The sequence below is a fragment of the Oratosquilla oratoria genome, chromosome 6 (assembly GCF_046742065.1).
Source record: "Oratosquilla oratoria isolate Oo_2021 chromosome 6, ASM4674206v1, whole genome shotgun sequence".
Taxonomy (NCBI): domain Eukaryota; kingdom Metazoa; phylum Arthropoda; class Malacostraca; order Stomatopoda; family Squillidae; genus Oratosquilla; species Oratosquilla oratoria.
The window spans coordinates 13,195,180-13,212,372 of record NC_134782.1 but is presented as its reverse complement, the minus strand read 5'-3'; the positions used below and the strand labels follow the sequence as shown (position 1 = coordinate 13,212,372).

Sequence of the window (17,193 nt, the reverse complement as noted above, 5' to 3'; positions counted from 1 at the left end):
TAATTTTAGTCAGTGTGACGGAAATGACAAAGTATTATCTATCTATCTACAAGGCTACCGCTCGCGTACTCCCTACGTGTCGAAAGAGACGACCTAAGAGAATGCTTAGCGTGAGTGTACCCATCGCGACTCCTGAAAAAGAAAACGGTACATACATTGGGTAAAGGGAGGGGGGGGGGGGGGATGGAGACATCGTCATAACGTCCCTGGCCGATTATATCAAAGGGTCCTTACTCCTGATATCCGACGGATGGAGCGAGCTCGTAGCTGCAATAACGCTTGTTAGAAGAATGTGAAAGGCGAACGAATGCAGAGGCTGCGGCAGTGCAGTGCAATGTAATACGGTTCGAAGTTTTAAGATTCATTTAGATAAACACCTAAGAAATATACTGTAATGCCTTCCCATTGTTTGGTTTGTTTGTTCATTTATATTTTCGTTTAACTATCTATTCTAAACATCCGATCTAGTTATGGACCACAAGATCTCCTGCCGTTGTGCTCTTCCTTTGTAATCTTTTGTAATATCCTGACAACGAGCCAAGACAAAGTAAAAGGTGAAGGTGATCGGGAGTTGGAGGGGTTCATAGAATACAGATCAAGGGTTGGGGGTGACCGAGCAAGAAGGGCCGTGGTTGTACTGTTTGATGAGGAAATGTAAAGGTGTGCGAGCGCACAACATAAATGAACAGATAGTGTGCCCAGAGATAAAAACAAGTGGTATCTGATTGTTGTGTTTGCATCAGAGGCTTAAGAGGAAAAGGAGAGAGAGAGAGAGAGAGAGAGAGAGAGAGAGAGAGAGAGAGAGAACGCCTCTGGGTGGAACTGAATGACTGCCTCGAGTCTCAAAATAGGAGAGAAAGTCACGGTGCTCGGAGATATGAATGCTTAAGTAGGCATTGAGTGACTGGCTATTTTGGGGTGCCTGAGGTGTGCGAGTCTGTGTGCAGCAAAGAGGAGGGGTATGCATGGGCGGTTGTCGGGGCGCGTGGTTCAGGAAGTTGATACAAAAGTACACCAGGAAGGATGACAGGAGAGAGAGCTATGGCGTCTGATGACTCACGCTGCCCTGGAGCTAAACTCGGAGAGAGAGAAAGAGAGATAGAAAGAGAGAGAGGGGGGGATGGAAGGGGAGAGAGAGCGTAAGAGGGAAAGAAAAAAGAAATAAAGAGACAGAGAAAGAGGGAAAAAGAGAGAATGAGAGGAAAAATGAGAAAAAGAGAGGGAGAGAGAGAGAGAGAGAGAGACTGAATGTGACCGCGCGGTGAGCAGGCAGGAAGGGAAGGGGCATGTCGGATCGTCATCGCTGACTGATAAAAGTGAAGAAAGAAAAAAAAAGAAACGAACGGTGAGGAGAATGAGAGTTCGCGAATGCAGGGAAGAGGAGGGTACTACAAATGTCGGAAAACTGAGTAACGCTAAGGAGGAGGCAAAGGAAATACAAGAAACTAACTGGGGCGAAGCAGGACGAAGACGAAGGCACGGAAACTGGGGATGTGGAAAGAGAATGGGTGGGGGGGCACGTGTGACCCTGAGAGCGGTGACTCAGGACTTACGAGGTATGAAACGGGAGGAGAGAGGAACGGCATTGAGTGATTGACTAGAACAAGTGCTAAAGATATGATTTAGAAAACATGAACAATGGCGAAGAGAGGAACGTCGCACAAATGGCACAATGTAGCGCAGGACAAATTCTTCTAATACAAAGCAAACGGTGCGGAGGACCAAAGAAGAAGACAAGAGAAATGGCAGAAGTGGAAGACAGTTACCGGAAGAGGTTTCGGACATGTGGAACGAGTGCTTTAAAGAACTCTGAAACTACGTGAGGGCAAGGAAACTGAAGTTTTGGCGCTGAGAAGTGGAAAGAAGAATGAAAGAACTGAATGGGCATCAGTTATTGGAATGACTACACAGACATATGGGAGAGCGGTGGGACTGGATAACAATGATAAAAAGGTGTGTATGAGTGTGGGAGAGTACAGGAATCTATAGTACAGGTATGCTATGAGAGATGGTGAATGTTCCAATTTACGTAGAAACCATGCAATAGTCTGTTGAATATCCCGGGTAAGGCAGACAGAAACATGGTGCTCTGAATAATGAGAGAAACAGAGATAGACAGGGATCAGCGTATTTTCCGTAAAGAAACGGGTATAAGATGAGATTTTTTTTGTGTCTATTTGCCGAGTCGGCGAGAAGACAATAAAGGAAGGGAAGACACTGTACCTCTGTTTTGTGGGTTTGGAAAAAGCGCACGTGGATGTGGCCATGAGAAAGGCAATTATACGTGGATTGGGAGAAAAGGGAGCGAGCTAGGAGTTTTTAGAGTGGCTAAGAAAGATATTTGTGTAAGAGTTCGACAATAACTAAATAGACTCTTCAGAGAAATATTAGCTTGAAACTAGTGATGGGACGATGCCAAGTTTTTTTTAACAATTCCGATATGAGTCCCGATACTGCACTAAGCTTTGGAGTCTAACGAATTGTTAATAAATGTGCTTTTGTTCATAAAGTATTTGTTTCCCAAACCAATTGCAGGGCCTGAAAATAACCATGAACTATAATAATTACTGCGGGTATCGAAATCGGAATCGTGTCGAAATCGGAAATTTAGAGCAGTATCGGATCTCGTATCGTAATCATTAAAAAAAATATTATCGTCCCATCACTACTAGAAAGAGGAATGTCGTATCACTGTGGTTATTTTGTACATAAATGTAGTAACGAGAAAAAAAAATAACTAAAACTTTATGAGGAGAAAGATAGTCATTAATGGTGGCAATTATGGCTTGTGTGCGTGTGGTTGACGCTTCTGTTAGCAGAGTCCGAGAAGTGTTTGCAGGAGATGGAGAGTCTGGTTAACGCGCACTGGAGGCGAAAACAGAGATTTCTTCTGTTCAAGAATGTGATCCTGGTGGTCTCCGTGAGTGGAAGGCACAAGATTGGTGCGCAGTTGAATGGGGATGGAATAGAGCAAGTAGAGAGTGGAAGAAAAAAGGAAGAGACTGGACACACACACACGCACACACACACACACACACACACACACACACACACACACACACACACACACACACACACACACACACACACACACACACACACACACATTGAGATAGAGAGGAGAAGGCAGGGGCTGCAGAGGCGTATGAAGAAAGAAAAGGCCGTTACTGGAAGCAATGAAGGAAATGCAGGTAGCAATATTTGTGCCGAATGTTTGTGTGTAGAGTCACGCCTAGGTAATGAACAGAGGAGTGAGAGGGGGGGAAGGGGAAGAAGGGCGTGTCAAGGCAGCACAAGTGAAAAGCTCTTGAGTTGTGTTTGGAGTTACCAAATACAAGAGTTTGCGAGAGGACACTTGTACAGATGGGTCTGGGGGTAAATAGATCAGTCTGAGGTGGTTTGGTCATGTTACGAGAGTCGATTAGACCAATTACCCTCGAGGAATTGGTAAACCTGTGCTATTGGGAGAGCACGGGAAAAAATGGAGTGGTTTTGGGCGCGGGGTGGTGAAGTTGTTGTTGTGAACACTTGCTCGGGATGACGAAATCGTGGAAATGTGCGTGATGAAACAAGCTGAAGACGATGGACTAGAACATGAATCAGCATTGTGTTCCACAAACAGGATGCACATTTGGAGAATTGACAGGACTACTGGCGAAATCATGGGGTGCAATATTATGACGGTTAGAAAGGGGTACACGGGACGAATAAGGATATATCAAAAGTGGGAATGAGAGAGAGGTGAGGATTGTTCTTTCCCATGTCTACCTACTGCCTCACTTGGCGGGAAAAGGCGTTCAGGTTGAAAAGAAAACGAAAGAATTAGACCACCTGACGATTGTATTCAGCTGATAGGTCGACCCCCAATTCTTTGTTGTTGTTATTTAATTCTGGCTGCTGCCTGGATGTTCTATTCACCTGAACCTGACCCCTCTGGTGGCGAAGGGATCAGATGGGCGGGATTCAGTGAATGCACTGACGTATCGACGGTCGCGCATGCGCACACACACACAAAAGATGAATTTCAAAATTACTGACACAATGTTCGGTTTGGCGCGATTCGATTTGGCCTGTTATAAGACACACACACACACACACACACACACACACACACACACACACACACACACACACACACACACACATATATATATATATATATATATATATATAATTACATATAAATGTGTTTGTGTTTCTTAGCCTCCCTCCTTCCCCTAACTCATCCGTTCACGAACATGAGCCCTGGAGAGGACTGCGAAAATGGCCCCGTTAGGCAGACAGGCAGTCCATGTCTCGTGGCGCCCGTCATTGGGACCAGCGTTTCTTTCCGGCACGTAACTGTACCTCCGCGCGCGCTCACATCCACGACGACATTGAGAGAGAGACAGAGAGAGAGAGAAAGAAATGACTCACTCCTTCCGAACGCCGGAGAACACTCCACCCCCACCCCCACCCAATCCCACCCGTCCCTCTCCAGGCCCCTCCCCCACCCCACCCAATTTTTTTTTTTTTTTTTCGTTCGTGCCGCAGACCCCCGCGGAAAGATGTCACCAGCCTTGACATCAGTCACCACAACTGTGGACGCAAGCTGGCGCACAGACACATCCTTCATAAAATAACCCAAATAACCTTGTGGCTGGCGCGTGCTGCATTGTCGACCCTTATAACGGTGCCCATACATGTTGCCATCGTGTACCAGTATTTACATTATTTCAAATTGTTTTTGTGATTCTTTTTATTCATCGCATTTTTCCACGTTATGTACTGAAAGGTTGTCTGTCGTTCTTTATGTTTTGCCACTGTCGTCTGTTGTAAAGTTGACCGATAAGAGAATGGATAACGACTCCCCAGAAACATTTGCATATCATTGTTTTTGACTCGTAAAAATACAGTATATAGTATGGCACAAAACATAGAATAATTTTATTTGTAATTATTTTATTTATCATAATCTGTTGTCTGTTGAGATACATGATATCTTCTCTGGAGTTTATAAAAATACAAGTTATGTCAGTGTTAAACATATTAATATCCTTTTGCTGAAGTTCTTAATTACTGTTGTATGCATTAACCTATTGGCAGGAAATGCAGACATAAAATTCCACAGGTTTGAATGTAGTTTTGAACGCAATATTCAGTTCTTCTTATCATATTATATAAAGTTATTGTTAACGTTTTTTCATATACCTTATTTGTTCACCAGGCAACACTAAAACAACATTTAATTGGTGCGTAACAAAAAAAAATGAACAGACTGTTGCAGTCGCTAGTCGATATGACGTCACTACTTTCATCACTCTCCTAACCATATTTCTTAGCTGACCGAAGACAACGTAAATTAGTCTCTCCTCACAGAATTATAAACACTAAGTACTCTAACAATGCATCACTGAAAACTATCACAACAAATAAAAAACACACTCTTGAAAAAAGTGAGATAAAAGAAATGTAAATGTACTGGCCTAGAAGTTAGCGCCTCAATATCCCAAAACAATAGTTAATTCAACTTATTAACGTTAAATTACACCGATGCAATGATAAACAGTTAATTTGTTATACTTGTACACAACCCATTCCAAATATCCCCATGAATTTTAAGGAAATAATTATTGCATTCTTTTCACCTGTGCTTACTTAATTGGGTATACCACAAAATTACTTTAATTGGCATGGTGCAACAGTATGAAGAAATGTAATACAAACTGTATCTGTGCTATTTTATGAAGGTCACTGTTGAAATATGGTTTGATAAGGATTCTTCCAAAAGGAGGAACGCACGCACACACACACACACACACACACACACACACACACACACACACACACACACACACACACACACACACACACACACACACACACACACACACACACACACACACACACACACACACACACACACACACACCTCCCCTCTGAGATACGTCCCGTCCTGTTTTTATTCCTGGCTTGGTAATTCTATGGTCAAACAAAATGTTTAGCGAAACTTACGTCTACTACAGTTATAGATAAAGCTTTGTATCCCCTCCCTTCAAATGGAATGATTTCTGGCATCGCGGTAATTTCTTATTTTCTTCTCCAGTACTGATAGGTAAACGAATTGACGGTAAAATGGAGTTGTCAAAAATAAAACCTATACAAGCGCCATTAACCAACCATACTTATCAACAATCAAAGCCGGCAACAATAAAAAAGAAATCCTAACTGTGCGGACTAGATGCTAAAGTTAAAGAAAAGCTCCCGCTAGAATTCCTAGCCCAAAGTCTCTTGTAATTCCACATTATTCATTTATTCTACTGACCGGCCTCTAGCTCAAGCTCAGTGTGCAGCGGCAAACACTGGAGCTACGTCTGTAGTGCCTGGTCGGTTCTGCCCATTACGGTGAACAAACGACAGTTGTCGTCATCAGGAAGTCGATGATGATGATAATGATTATTACAATAATAGTAATAATAATTATATCATTATCTCGATTATTATTATTATTTTTACTATTATTATTATTATTGTTATAGTTGTTGTTAGTATTATTATTTTTACTATTATTATTATTATTGTTATAGTTATTATTATTATTGTTATAGTTATTATTATTATTATCATTAAAATTATTGATTATTATTATCATTATTATTATTACTATTATTATTAGCATTACTATTATTATTAGCATTACTATTATTTTTATTACTATCATTATCATTATTATGTTATATTATTATTATTAGCATTACTATTATTATTAGCATTACTATTATTATTAGCATTACTATTATTATTAGCATTACTATTATTTTTATTACTATCATTATCATTATTATGTTATATTATTATTATTATTAATTATTCATTATCATTATTATTATTATCATTATTACTATGATTTTCATTACTATTATTTTCATTACTATTATTTTCATTACTATTATTTTTATTACTATCATTTTTATTACTATCATTATCATTATTATGTTATTATATTATTATTATTATTATATTATTATTATTATTAATTATTCATTATCATTATTATTATTATCATTATTATTATTATTATTATTATCATTATTCCATTATGCTGTATCTTGCTACATTACATCTGAACTAGGGCAGTGGGCAAGATGCAGGCATGACCCGTCATCCAGGAGGAGCCAAGAGGGAGGGAGGGAGGGGTGGTGGATGGGAGTGGAGCATGTGGGTATGGAATGGGTGGGATTGGATTTTATGCCTTTGTTTTTTGGCTACCTCCCTTGTAAGGGGAAAAGCTGTTAGTATATGTATACATGTATTATTATTATCATCATCATCATTAGTAGTAGTAGTAGTAGTATCATTATTATTACTATTATCATTATCATCATTATTATTATTCATTAATATTATCATTATTTTTATCAATATTATCATTGTCATTACTATCATTATTATTATCATTGCTATTATTATAGTTATATTTATCATTATTATCATCATAATTAATAATAATAATGATAATGATAATAATGATAATGATAATATAATAATAATAATAAAATAAAATAATAATATAATAATAATAATAATATAATGATAAGATAAAATAAAATAATAAAAATAATAATAATAATAATAATAATAAAATAAAATAATAATAATAATAATAATAATAATATAATGATAAGATAAAATAAAATAATAATAATAATAATAATAATAATAATAATAATGCTAACACGCAACTTTTGAAGTTGCCACATCATGAAAGTTAAACACATTTCGGTGGTTGAAAATGCCTAAATTCACCAGTCTCTCGACAAATCATGAATTTCAAAACCTAAGCATTCTCGTTTTTTTTTTCAATGATTTGCATCCGTGCAAATCATTCCATGAAACACCGTAGTTTCTCTAAACCACGTAGATAACGCAGCGTTTCCTCTCGGCGTTGGGTGGACATAAACAAAAACCCCGCCAAGAAAGAAACCAGCGAGGCATTGAAGACCTAAAAGTAAATTATTGTGCGATGACGTACGCGCGCGCGTGTGTGTGTTTGGCAACAGCAATGATACAAATTACACCTCGTCATTGAAACCCCGGACTGCTCAGTGGCAACGCGCTTGCTCCACGCACGATGAGATTACGATTTCAAACCTCAGGACGAAGACAACCTTCACTCGTTGGCGCCAGGGGCTAGGGGGCTGCGGGACATGCCCGCCCCTAACTTGTTGAAGCCTAGAGGACGGCCTATTTACACCCCAACCTTGTTAGGTGAAATTTATCATAATTTTTTTCAATATAGTATCACACAACTGCCCCCGAGATAACCGCCGAAGCATTACAGTTCATCACGATATTATCAATAGTTTTTGCATTAGAAAGGAGTAAGAGCATAGAGTTGGTATCCGTTTTTTTTCAATGAAGCTCTAAGGACTACGTTTTGGGGGACAACCTCCTCCCCCCCACCCACGGTACGCGCATATTAAAATTCTGTCATCTTGACTTCAGTAGAGAGAATGAGAGCAGACATAACCCCTCCCCAACTCCAGGCAATATTTAGGTGAAGACTAGCCATAGTTGTGTGGCAGCAAAGAAGATAATACATTGGAGAATTTCAGGTTTAAGAAGGAAATAGGTAAGAACTGGTTTACCAACAGTGGTGAACGAATGGAACAGACACCTTGTTGCGAGCGTTGAAACTATTGGTTGTTTTAAGATAACTTTATAGATGAGGATGATAGGTGGAAAGGGACATATAACTGCCTAATGTAGGGCTTATGGTCTCTTGAAGGCTCGTTCATTCTTATGTTCTCATCCTCGAGGCCCTAAGGTCCACCCACTCCCACCCCGCCGTCCACTGGGGCTGCAACAACTCGACTTACGATTGCATCAACGGCTATGGCTCGGAGCACACTGCGGTAGTGGTGGTGATGCCAGTACCTGAACATCGCGCGCAAGCGAACGAAAACATACGGGACGAACGAAACTGTACGGAACGTGCTACAATCGGAGCACCTACTTCACGAAAATCGTTTGTGCAACGGATATGGGGAAAACCTGCATACGTTTAAAATAAATTTGGTAAATAAATAGATAAATAAATGATCTGATATACAAATGAAATAGTTTAATAGATAAATTGATATTAATTAATTAATTAATTAGAAATGTCACGTGGGCAACCAATATCGGAAAAAATCTACAAAGCAAAATGTGAGGAACTGAGAAATATCTAGATGTCTGCTAAGACCGCCACCATTCGCCTATGCGTTTGGACGGTCAGGAATCGAGCCTAGATTCATGTGGCGAAATGGAAACCAACGCGTCACAGCGAGAACAATGAAAAGAAAATCATTTCCTACAGTGACAAAGATGGCTAACACACACCGCTTAAATGATGTCACCACTTATGTAAATTACGCGCGCCAAAGCAATGCATGGTGCTATTATGCACGACACATAATTGATATTTCATCGCACAAACCAAGCTGTTTCCTAGGGCTGAATAAGATCGTCTGGCATCAATCGTATCGCAAATCCGACCCTGTACTGTTCGCACTGTTAGGTTTATGAACCAATCTGTACAAAAACCATCCAGTGGAAAAATAAATATACAAATCCTCTTGAAGTGAAACAAAAATAAATGCTCACACACCCGCAGCTGATGCATCCAATAAATACGTGGCTGAGGCTCGTTTCACACGTATCGACTTCTCGCCGTGCGCCGTCCACGACACGACGTCATGCTCTCAAATAACCATGGGTATCTATGGATCCTTACACACATAGTCGTGATGTGTGAAAGCGTCCACAGACACCCATGGTGATTTGAGAGCACGACGTCGTGTCGTGGACGGCGGACGGCGAAAAGTCGATACGTGCGAAATGAGCCTAACTGTGTTTGTAATGACCACATTCCAAGAGCGTCGGCACGAGTGAAAAGCTAGCTACCAAGGCTAACCTAAAACATCCTGAACGGCTTTTTTCACAAGAAACCACAACGCACAACAAATATACGTCAGCACGCACGTCCACCACTATAATCAAAACATCACCAGACACGGCGAAAGTATCAGGACTGCACGTCAGTAACTCCCCCGCCCACGCCGGCCCCACAACCACAACCAAACGCTAACGCACGTTTCAGCATCCTCCCCCCCCACACACACACCCAATCTTCCTCCTTCCCTCTCCTTCTTCTTTACCTACACATATCACACCCCCACCCCCAAGACCAAACGCACTGTTGGTGGCCAGGTCATTCCGAGTGGGGGTTATAGAGAGAGAGAGAGAGGGTGGGAGAGAGGGGGGGGCCGACACGTACTTACATCACGTATGCACGCCCCTCCCCCCCACTCCCACCCTCCTCCACGTCCATCAACCCCGTATGGCAACCTTCGTTTACACATGCGTGCGCTTGGGTGTATTAACCTAATCGTATTAACCTCATTGTAATATACAGGAAATGAGCTACGTTCGCATAGTACCGGTTTTTTTTTTCATCCAATGAACGCATCAATTTTTGAATCATTTCATGATTTTAGCTTACTCTACGTCATCAAGTTATTCCGGGAACTGATGCATGTTTGAGTGCGTGCATGTGCGTGTACGCGCGCGCATGTGTGTGTGTGTGTGTGTGTGTGTGTGTGTGTGTGTGTGTGTGTGTGTGTTTGTATTTGCTGGGGGTCTGTTGCAGTTGAAAAATTCCGAGTCAGCCCGCACGGGCAAGAATCGTTCATCCCCGGCTCCGGTTTGCCTGTTCCATGACCACACCGGCTCCGGTTTGCCTGTTCCATGACCACACGAACTTTAAGCGATATGTAGAAGACAAGTTAGGTGGAAGTGAACAAGTGGAATTACGGAAGGAGACGCACTACCTTGTCGTTTGCGTCGCTCCACTACTGGAACCCCGCGAACCCACACCGGAGACTGTGACGGCTTTCCTCCACCCCAACCGCAAGTTCCTCGTTCACATCATCAACTCTGTTTCTTCAATATGCGAACTTCGCCCAACGCCTCCGACCCCCCATAATCAGTCGACCACGAATGGATGTACGTTGTCACCGTGGCAATATTTTTTCTGCGAAAAAAATTAATAAATGGAGTCTCGAGCAGTGATGAAATCACAACAGATTTGGGATCCAAATTTTCGTCAGGAGTGAAGTTCATTCATTATTAGTTCGTTGTTGGTCACCAAGTCTATTTCAACACTATTCTAAGAAGAAGTACACATTCTTATCCGCAACTTTGCTTGCCCGCGCGATGAGGAACCCGTCCCAATACTGTTGCCTACAGGGTGATCAACCTAACTTTGCCAGTAAGTAAACCATCCAGCATCTACCGCCGACTCTAATCCTGACACAAACAAACGTTTCTTTTCCGTCTCCCTCGACTCGCCTCCCATAGCATAGTAATTGAACAAATTTAGATTTAGGAAGGAAATAGACAAGAATTGGTTTACCAATACAGTGGTTAACGAGTGGAATAGGCTTAGTAACCTCGTTGTGAGCGCTGAAACAAAAGCTTGTTTTAAGAAAAGATTAGATAACTTTATGGATAGGGATGATAGGTGGTAAAGAATATGGAACTGCCTAGTGTAGGCCTTATGGTCTCTTGCAGTCTCCTCCATTGTTATGCTCTTAGCCCACCAGGAAGTGCGTCGTCGCTTTTCCAGGATCGTCTTCAGGTAATGATCATTCAGTTGGGAGGAACATTCACTCCGTTTAGAAAGACAACATCACTTTAGGGCGTGACATTACTTCTAGGGAATGTATTCTGCCTAGCGACTGGCGATTTTAATCAGCAAAAGTTGTTCCTCAACAAACACCCCCGCCATGAATCCCCGTCTCCACATAGTAGACTCAAAGATATCTCCAAAGATGTAGGGGGGTGGGGGGTTTACTATCCGGCAGTTTTTATGCGGTCAACATTCTAGGATATCCCTACGGACCAGAGTCACGCAGCACTGTTACGATTATTGATTCATCTCCACGAAAAGGAGAATACCTCTCCTTTCGACACTAGTTTTCTCCAATGAAGTACTAGACATCTCCAAAGATGCCACGACCCCAAAAACTTGGATTGAATACTAAACCCCTTGGCGACAGTATGGGGCTCACATTGTGTGTGTTTTGTCCCGGCTTTCGCGAGGCATACTCAGCTGAGTGATTAGAGAAGGGGGGGGGGGTGTCAAGACCCCCAAAAGGTCGTTGTACACATCGCATGTTACACTGAACGACAATGTGCTGCCAACAGGACCTATTCATATATGTCAGTCCAGAGAAGGGTGCGAGAACTACCAAGGAATAGAGTATATTCTAAGGAAACGATGTTTTTAATATCTCCGTTCCACCCACCGCCACTGTCGTCGTCGCCTCAGTTCGTTGTCCGTCAGTTGATATAACACGAACATGTACTGGATGCTCGAGACGTTCCAACATTTAATAAGAAATTCAAATTTTCTGAGGAACAACGAGGAAAACACCAAGAAACCCGGCAAAGGCAAATGAAGTATGCAAACGTTTATTTTCATTACACAAATAGAACTGGACAACCAGGAGTTGCACGCACGCACACACACACACACACACACACACACACACACACACACACCATACCCATCACTGTCCAGGACAGTAGGCATACACGAGAAACGGATACACAATATAGCATACTGAAAAACAGGACCATAACCTATTCTTGTGGCATAAATCTGAATAAATATACCGAGCTAACCTGCCCCACAATCGATGGGCACGTCATAGTTGATATATTCTACGTCATAGGTGATGAAATCTACGCCATAGTTGATGCAATTTACTATAGATACATGGCCAGAACTCAAGTGCAGTGACTACACTGGGTGAGACTACAAGTTGGTGACATTCTGCTTTGATGACAAACCGATAATATATTGGGAAAGTACTGACGACACAGAAATGTATGGGCGCCACTACAAATCCACAGGAAAACTTGTACGTCGCCCTCACCAGTTACCCCCCAAGAAAACGTCTAACTTCTGTTATCACGGTCACCTGTCAAGTCAGGTGGTAAGTGTGGGGCATTTTTATTCCCAAAAGTAGTTTTGCTCGAAAAGACAGGACATAGTGAACCTCCAGAAGAAGACACGACAATATTTAATGCACATTCATGTACCAAAATGGCCTTTACCTCTTGCAGAGGGAATTTAAGCACGAAAACAAAACAAAATAAAAAGAGAAACGGGTCCAGCTCTGATATTACTTCTTCCGCTAGGGCGATAATCTTTACTAATTTTGTTGTGGCCAACATCGAACGACTTCGCGTAGCTGAACGACAACAGGACTTGCAAAATAATCCACAGCTACTAAATGTAATGTCTGTTGTCGACATTATCACCTGATCATCCGTATATTCTTTCATCGTACAAAATGATTAAAATATGTTCACAACGCTCATCACGACTGAACGATATCGGGTTTGCCAAGATATGAGTTTAACAGTGCCTCTTCCTCATAAAATGATAACGACGACAGTAACATTGATGATAATAATGACTGATCATTACCATTAAGACCAGCTCATTATCCACATTCGCAAATATCTTCATTGACACACAAAACATTGAGTAGCCAAACACAACCACGGATTTAAGACTTCCTTTCCATTCATGGCAGATCCTTATGAAAGCAAATCCACAAACCCATGGTAGGGGGACTACGCTACCTTTTCGGATACTATATCTATCCATCCATCCATTCCTTGTCCGTCATAAGCCTATCAACCCTCCCCCCCACACACTTTTTTGTAATGATCTTTATATTTTCTAGTAGTCCCCACCTCCACATTAAATGATGCCCTCCTTTACAGTCAGACAGACGTTTTGTAAACCCCACATATACCCATGTTTCCCACCTGCCTCGAACATTGCGCCATGTAATCGCGACCCCCCGTCTACCCTAACGAGGGATGCTACTGTACATAAATATAGCTGTGTATTCACACTCTTACTCTACGCCACCATGGAGCATTTTGGGATCGCGCGTCCTGGCGTAAACCACACACGATTTCATTCAGTTGAAGCAAGGACCTCCAACTCGACCGACCTCTGAGCCAATCGCTCCTACGATTTCGCTCTTGTCGAAGCCGAGCGATTTCATATAGCCAAAGCGAGGACCTAGTATCTCTTTAGCGTGGTCGTCAACGAACACTACTCTGAGTAGACAGCCTTGCTTTTTTTTATAGAAACCATTTCTTTGTCATACTGTACAGTGACGTGATCGGCTGGATCAACCCTGCTACCCAGTGAAGCCGTATATTGATTTTTATTCTGGCTAAAACCACATGATTCAATTCAGTCAAGATGGGGGAAGCGAATCATTCTTGTGAAAGAATGACGACATAAACTTTTTTTTCAAGAGACACGGGTACAAAACGACGACGATATTCCTATCATCTCCAGCGTTCATGAGGTTACAGAACCAAATTAGCTAGCTCATCAAAACGGATCTGAAATAAGCGTTTTTGCATAATTTAACAGCGACTACTAATTACTAAGAAAGACACCAAAAGCATCCGTCCGCCTAGTAGTTCGAGCTCGGGGCACTTTTGTACTTTGTCTTGTATGTTGATAATCAAACCTAAGCTTGAGTTACGTTAGGTTATTTCAGGTTAGACTGGAATACTAGAGCCTAGTGTATAAAAAAAATCCACAGTTTGAGATGAAAGGTGGGACAGTAGCTCAGTGATCAGCTCCACTCAATAAATAAATAAATTAATAGATAAGCACACAAACAGAATAAATGAATAAATACATTGATACATAAACAATAAATGAATAAACAAGTAAATAATTAAACAGAACGAATATATAAATAAACAAATGGATAAAACACAGATAAATTAATAATAATGGTCACTTTACAATGATCCTTATATTTTCTTTCTCCTACCCTCCCTTATTACAGTATTTCTCCTTTCCCACCATCATAATTTCGGTGTGATACTGTCACGTAGGGCAGAAGCGCCAGTTTATCATCAGCGACTACATACAACTAGAGCAGAGCTCTGGCAATAAATCACCAGAACCTTTCGCACCAACGACGACACTGGGGAGTCGTGTTTACACCCATGGCGACGGCGAGGTTGTCATTTGGTTCTGACGACGACATACCTTGACGAGTTTGCTGAAACTGAGGGCGAGTGCGTACGATAGCAATGTAAATAAACCGACATCCGACCCCCACCGTTCTTCATCTCTGTTCCTCCACAAAACACTTCATATATTGACAGTTTCTACATTCAGTGCACAGCGTCGCCCACACACCTAAAGAAATAGCGACGGAGCACATTCTACCAGTCATGACATTTACCGGAAAAAGAGATAAAAATAAATGGATCACGGTGCACTGATACATAATGGAAGAACATCATGAACAGGCTTCCTGACTAACAGTTCGCGAATGCACACTGAGATTTTAGAACGTTAATCTTTCCTCAGTTCCTGTTGGGCCACCACACGCGAACTTGTACTTGCATTAATCACGAAGTAGTCCAGGTTTACACGCACACGCGCTAACAGTGCTCGCCGTGGTTATGGTTATAGACACAAACACGAAAAAATATCTTTTGCGAATACACAAACATGACATCGCTCAGCTTTATCAGGAGTCTGCACCTGTTTTTCCTTTTCTGTCGTCCTGAGCGACTGCACCAGGTACATTTACTAGCCTCGTCAGCTGCTGCAAGGGGTTGAATCACGCAAACATCAACATAAACAATCTCTGGAACTGTACCTGTCCTAACAAGGATATAACACTTGCTATCGTGCCTTCGGCATAACTGCGAACGGGCAAGGCATACGACGACCACACCCAGCTGCTTTCAGACGTCGTCCACAACGAAGTGCATTCTCGTAACGGCTGCAGCACAACCAACCCATGTCGCAACCAGGAGAGGCGAGGAACCAGCCGCCCCCGTGTCGGGCGCGACGCACACATATGTTACCACCTACGTCCACACTGTAGTTGACAAACGCAATCTAATAGGCAGTAACAAGTGCAAAGGATGCATGCAGGTGCCACAGATAAACACGAAACGTTATTAGGCTTACCGGAAGGCCAACTGGGTGACTATCGTAGAGAACTGCCCCCAACGCAGTCACTGCCCAAACACCAGACCCGAGGGCAAAATGGCTGCCCTAACTCCGGGGAATCGATAAAACAGCGAGCGTGCCTGAACGTGCGTTTCCGCTCGCTGCCCAGCCGCTACTAGTCGTCACCTCAGGCTGCGTTTGCCAATGCCCGATGACGTATCCCGTGGCTTCAACACTGTATTCAACCAAAATCCGCTACCGTATAATTTGTCACTGCACACTATTTTATCCAATGCCTAGACATGGCCGTTGCCATCTCGTCGTCGCTCCTTATGCCCGTTATCAGTGTCACCGGGCACCTTGTGGTAACCCTAGAGGTGGTGCTGAGTCGAGCTGGGCCTTACGACTAGCTGTTGCCCAAACGCTACTTCGTACTGGTGGGTGAATGAACGAGCAGTGAAGCATAGAGGGGGGGGATGGGAGTAACACCGCGGTAGTCAAGCGAGCTTCTACTCAACGTTCAGGATTGTTTTATTATATTTAAAATGTAAGTATTTTTGTTTAAAATAATTTTAATACATCTAAATAAATATTTTCTATAATGTAGATTTATATTTAAATAATAAACTATGCACAAAAATAAGAAATATAGTATAGACTCTTATTTAAGTTTGGGTCTGTCCAAAAAGCGCGCCTGAGTTGAGGGCAGACGAATCTTGTGAGTGAGCGGCGTGATTGGTAGGGTTCCTGTACTTCCATTCCCATTTCCTGTTTCCCGTCCTTCTCTTCCGTTTTAGTTCTTCAGACTTAGAAGAAGCTCATATGCCCCGCCAGGCGGCCGTGCTGGACTTCAGTACGCTGCCAGAAGTTTGCCAAAGTAAGCTAACTGCCAAACACAAACACCTGTTACTGTTGGACATTTAAATGCCTTCTCCCTCGCGATGAGAGATGACGGGAAATCGAAAATACTTCCTCATTTTTTTCGTTCTCTCTCGGCTACCATTGCATTGCTGGTCATTCGTGGAAGTTACATGTAGTAATCTTATAATTTGTGTTCAATCTTACCGCCTGTTGGAAGATAGAGGAATGAGAGATTTTTTTTTACCAAGTAGGTATAAGTGGGCAGGGCTAATTTGAAAGTTGGC

General features: G+C 42.1%; 1 protein-coding gene across 3 annotated transcripts in view; it reads right to left on the bottom strand.

The window, feature by feature from the left end:
• Positions 1 to 16,459, bottom strand: part of LOC143026294 (uncharacterized) — an 86,910-nt gene extending 70,451 nt beyond the window's left edge. For 2 of the 3 annotated variants that reach the window (XM_076186430.1, XM_076186432.1), the window contains exon 1: positions 16,067 to 16,459. The gene's annotated coding sequence lies outside the window, so the exon portion shown is untranslated. Of the gene's footprint in view, positions 1 to 15,749; positions 15,884 to 16,066 lie in introns of those variants that run through there. The other variant, XM_076186431.1, reaches the window with a different exon arrangement.
• Positions 16,460 to 17,193: the final 734 nt, after the last annotated feature.